Here is a 6,000-nt window from a genome sequence, read left to right as displayed (position 1 = left end):
TTTTGATATCCAACATCTGCACCAGAATTGCTGCCATGAGTCATCATTCCAGCCACTATGCGGCTTCCCCCCAGCTTTTCTGGGAGTAGTTATACCCTGATTTTTTAAAAACAACAACAACAACATATCCATTTAGCCCCTATATAATATTCTCACTCATGCCAGAAAAAAGAATAAAAAGGCAACTTCTCCCTGTGCATTCAAACCAGCAATTCATCGATCCTGCACTGGACTTAAAAAAAAAACTTTAAAGAGGAAAGAGGGGAGTGGGGAAGAATGGAAAGGAGGGGAGGGAGAGTGGCTGGCTAGATAAGAATAGCCAATCACAATGCAGTGGGCTGGCAGGGGCTGGAAAGGTGGGAAGAGGGTGGAAAACCAAAAATGGAATAAAGAGTATGCATGGGAAACAGCCTACCACAAAGCATTTTTTTTTAAAAAAATCAGGGTGTAACCACTCCCAGAAAAGCTGGGGGAAAGCCGCATAGTGGCTCATGGCAGCAAATCTGGTGCAGATGGTCATTAAAAAAATGCTGCAGTATGGGAACTGAACCAGTGAAATTGACCTGTCCAGATTTGGCTATATTCAAGCTGACCTACTGCCATACTGAGCAGATGACTGCAAATGTGCTGACTAAACCACTCTCCAAGGTTTGCTTCAAGGCTCTATGACAGAAAATGAACTTCCTGAACCAAAAGCCAGTGAGAGGGGGATTGTAAGAAGTGAAGGACTTATATGCTGTCCCTTTTTCCTGGTCTCAGATTACAGAGGGAGTTTATTATAGAGATAGAGAGGAAGACACTCTACTTTATCAGATGCTATCTTTCAATATGTAGAATGCTACTCTCAGGGTCAGAACACACGAGACAAACTTCACATGAAGAGCGCTTGATTGGTCCCACAATCTCTTCTGGGAATGGTAGTCTAAATTCCCACTCACCCCCTGGCAAAGTGGAATTTCTTGCAAAGAACAACCACTCGAGATTGTCTTTCAAAGAGATTCTCTCAAAGAGAGACTGATTCTCTTTCAAAAATCCAATCAACTGATTTTGCTTCGGCTCAGAGACGGAGGTGGGGTGGAGGGAATCCAAGTTGCGATTTCCTGCAGGGAGGGATGAATTTCTCTCTTGCTCGCAAAACACCTCTGCTTTTTTCTGTCTCTTGTTATGTCATTCCCCCACCCATCCCCATCACAAGTTCTCAGAAGAATTTTTGAAAGAGAGAAAGACTCCCCCATCCCTCTCCAGCTGAGAATCATGTTGAGCTGATGGTTTTTTTAAAACTACAATTCCCAGGGATCATTGAAGGATCCAACACTTGCCCATGAGTATCGTGTGTTTTGACCCTCAGAGAACTTCCTTCCTTCTTCTATTTCTTCTTCCTCACTTGCACACACACTCACTCTCCATCTTGCCACCATGGAGGAATAAATATTGTATATTTATTGATATTACGTATACCTTGTATTTATGACTATTGAATGGATATTGATTATTGAGCTATAGCCGTTATTTAATTAACTTGTTATTTCTAATAGCTCCGAATAGGATGAGATGAGATATTGTAATATTTGGAATATAATGAGATGTAAAAAGAGGTTGGAAATCCAATAGGATATTGTTCTTACCTTTGGCACTTGAACTTTATTAGAGTTGTTATTGCATATAATTATTGGAGTATTGTGTTCATTACGGGGATTAGTGTCTGGTTGTTCTCTGACCAGTGACAAGATCCATTGCTTCTGTTTTTTTTAATCCAGCTGCATTCTATACAGACTCACATATTTCCAATTATTTCTACGGAACAGTTGTTTGACTTGAAAACTTCTCATGATTGGGGGCAAAAAATGTAGTGATAAAAAGCTAAGGAAAATGGAGAAAAGCAGATGAGATGTTAAGGGAAAACCCAGGATAAGTAAGGGCCTTCCAACTCAATCGTTCTGTGTGCATGAACCACATTTGAGCTATTTCCTAATAGATGCATGTTGCTCCCCTTTCAGCAATGGTGCTCAGAGCCCCATACACATCATAATGTATGTGTTGCATGTTACATAATTCTTTTTTTAAAAAGCCTCTTTGGATATCTGATCTTCGGTATGAATAGATGTAATTTCATGAAACAGCGTCTGCAAGTCTGAACAACTAATAGAATGCAAATGAGGAACGAATGTTTGTGTGGTCTCCTGCCAGAAAATAACTGCCAAATTTTACTCAGTTCATCTCCATGACAGATGTGTAATCAGAATTCACACTGCATTTATAAAAACTATGAAATAATGCACAGTAGCTGGTGGCCCCAACACATGACTTTGGGCTCCTCTTGAGCGCACAGCTGGGAGCATGCATACGAGGAGACACGAACCTCTACATTGGGTTCTACATACCCACTCACAACAGACCTCTTTTTCAAACTCCAGCAACCATGCACATAGCAGCAGGGCTCATTTTGAGGGGGAACACACAGGAACGCAGTTCCAGTAGTTCTCCAAAGAGGTCACATGTCAGGTGACCCCACCCACCTGATTTTTGGCTGTTTTGGGCCCATTTTGGCCTGGATTGGACCCAAAATGGCCAGGATAGGGCCTCTTATGGGTGGTAGATCACTCTCCCGCTCAGCAGCGACCCAATTCTGACCATTTTGGGCCACTTTTCAGCCATTTTCAGCCCCTTTTTGCCATTTTGGGCCCAATTTTGGCCCTGAATGGCCAGTATTGGGTCCAAAACAGCCAGAATAGGTGAGGTCAGGGGATGTGGCATACGCAAATCACTTATGCCAATGACACACTTCTGATGATGGCAAGGGGCATGGCATATGCTAATGAGTTATGCTAATGAGTTCCTGCAGCTCTTTTTTTATGAAATGACCCCTGCATAGCAGTACCAACTACTGTGAACTGATAGTATGTATTCTTTATCAGAGAAATGGATCACATTTTCAGACACAAAATACTACTGACTGATTGCTCAAAGCACTATAAGAGTTGCCAAAATCGGTGGTAAAACTGATACCTCCAGGTCAATTGCTGGTAGCTCCAGGGAAAATAGTGGAAAAGACCTCTGCTTGAGGCCTTGGAGAGATACTTCCAGTCAGAGAAAACAATTATGGGTAATTAGTTTGTACAGCGCCCTGACCTGGATAGCCCAGGAGAGCCTGATCTCGTCAGATCATAAAAGCTAAACGGGGTTGGCCTTGGTTAGTATTTGGATGGGAGACCTTCAACAAAGACCAGGATTGCAGAGGCAGGCAATGACAAACCACTGCTGTTAGTCTCTTGTCATGAAAACCCCACCAGGGGTCACCATAAGTCAACTATGACTTGAGGGCAGGATTTCATTTCAGTGTGTGCAGTGAACGACTCTACACTGTGTGGGAAATCGAAAGGGACTATTCATGGCCTTATGAGAATGGTTCATAAAGATAGAAGTCTTGGAGAGAAATATGCAAAAAAAATGCAAAAAAGCCACCCACCAAATCCACCCACTGGTATGGTCCTTGCAGGCTATACAATCAATACATCAAATAAAAACCTGCCGTTTATACTCCCACGGACTTTGTACAAATTTGCCAACTGGTAAAGGTGTTTCCCCCCATTCCTTTGATATGATTTTCTGAAAATAAATAGTGCCGTCCTAAACATATTTTAATCATTGCGTTCAAGGGGATTTACTACTTAGAGACAGCAGCCTTAAAATCCCATATACATCCTATGTTAATTTCAGGATAGATTGTGTTCTCTTAATTTGCAACACTTGTTAAGATCAGGGCTTTTTTTTCTGGGAAAAGAGGTGGTGGAACTCAGTGGTGGAACTCAGGACCGCACAATGATGTCACTTTGGGTCAGATGGAACAAGGGGGGAGTTTTTTAAACTTTAAATTGCCCTTGGTGAGAATGGTCACATGGCCGATAGCCCCACCCCCTGATCTCCAGACAGAGGGGAGTTTAGATTGTCCTCCGCACCATTTGGCATTGAGGGCAATCTAAACTCCCCTCTGTCTGGAGATCAGGGGGTGGGGCCACGGGCCATGTGACCATTTTTAAGAGGTGTTGGAACTCCGTTCCACCATGTTCCCGCTCAAAAAAAGCCCTGGTTAAGATCATCACAGAATATTAAAGTGTAACTAACTAATCTGGGTTTAAACTATCTTGCAAATACTCTCTATAGAACCCAAACTGCTTTGAGACTAGGAAGGTTATCAAGACTTGCCAATGAACTCAAACTTCCAGAACCCTGGTCCCAGTATCTTTAGCACTGAAAAGGCATTTCCCTCTTCCAGCCCACATCCCAGGAGACACCCAATTCCACTGTAGGGCTCACTTGGGCATGTGATCCCTCTGGCTCCTGACAGGTGGCAAGGACCCATTCTGGCTGGTTGCTTTTCCCCTCCAGCTGTCTGACCATCCCCAAGTCACCAAGATGCTCTGTGCATTCAGCATTTTCAGAACTCATTGTCTGCCTGTTGCTTCCTAGCAAAGGCTTCAGCTTGTCCAGCCACGCTGGCCACAGTCCTCAGTTCTTCCTCCACCCAGGTTTATGTAGGTTGCTTTGCTCCTGTAACAACTCAGATTCTACTTTTGGCTATATTCCTGTACTGCACAGCTGTCCATGACACTAAAAAAGGAAAGAAATTTGAGGTTATTTGAAGATGCACAACAGTGCTCTGCAAGCCTCTGGAGAAAGATGCCAAATGTGAAAGAGATCTGCATGCCAGAAGGTAAAACTAGTTTAGAAAGAAGAGGAAGAAAAAGCTGGCTGGAAGTAATGCCTTTATGTGCACTTTCTGCACCCACTGGAGGGGACAAATGCTTCAGTCTCCTGAGTACCTTTCGATTGATCCAGCGTTTACACAGGTGGATACTAAATTCAAGAAAGAAAACTGATATTTGATAGAGTCTTTGCAAGCTTCAGACTAAACAAGCCCTGGCAAATCTTGAAGGGGGAACAGTCTATACGGATTCCATGCGCTAGGAATGGAGAAAAGGGAGGGGTGAGCCCCAGTGGCTAGGATTTCAAAATCAGTTAAGATGAGCAGTAAGCAGCTGTACCCAAGGCTTATTTTGAGGGGGAACGCACAGGAACGCAGTTCCGGCAGTTCCCCAAAGAGGTTGCATGTCAGGTGGCCCCGCCCACCTGACTCTCGGCCATTTTGGGCCCGTTTCAGCCTGGATTGAGGCTGAAACGGCCCAGATTGGCCTCTGACAGGTGGTGGATCACTCTCCCACTCAGCAGCGGCCCGATCTTGACCGTTTGGGGGCCCTTTCTGGCCATTTTCAGCCCCTTTTTGCCATTTTGGGCCCAATTTCGGCCCTGAATGGCCAGGATTGGATCCAAAACAGCCAGGATAGGTGAGGTCAGGGGGTGTGGCATACGCAAATCAGTTATGCTAATGACACACTTCCAGTGATGGCAAGGGGTGCGGCATATGCTAATGAGTTATGCTAATGAGTTCCTGCAGCTCGTTTTCTACGAAATAACCCCTGGCTGTATCTATAGCTTAATTTTGTTCCTGTTGATTGAAATTTGGGCATTTCATTGGCCTATGATGGGGTTAAAGTGACAGAAGAACACCCCACACTTCTCTCTCAGAGACTTTGAGCAAACACTTGACATGCAAAAATTACAACTTTAGAAAGAAGGCTAACTTCCCTCCTGAAATTGGTGCCCCAACCACTTCAGAGTCTTTGTTTCCCCGCTGTAAAAAATATAGAGCTTACTTTTCTCTATTGGAGACCTACGGAGTGCCACAGTGTTGCTTGAGTATCATGAAGTTGCACTGTTCAAAGGAAGTATGGGTGCCGTTCTCAAATAGGTAGGAAATGGCAAAAAAAAGAGAGTTCTCCACACTTTGAAAACCCCATTCCTTTGGAGGATAACATGAACTGAGGTTAATGTATTTGTTGAACAGGTAAGTCATTTGCAACTGGGCTAATATTGGATGGTCAAAGAGTTAAATTGACCATTATCTAAACAAAATAAAGCATTTCTGTAGACAAGTTACAATTA

This window comes from Eublepharis macularius, chromosome 16 (genome assembly GCF_028583425.1).
Source record: "Eublepharis macularius isolate TG4126 chromosome 16, MPM_Emac_v1.0, whole genome shotgun sequence".
NCBI lineage: Eukaryota > Metazoa > Chordata > Lepidosauria > Squamata > Eublepharidae > Eublepharis > Eublepharis macularius.
This window is presented reverse-complemented; position numbering follows the sequence as displayed.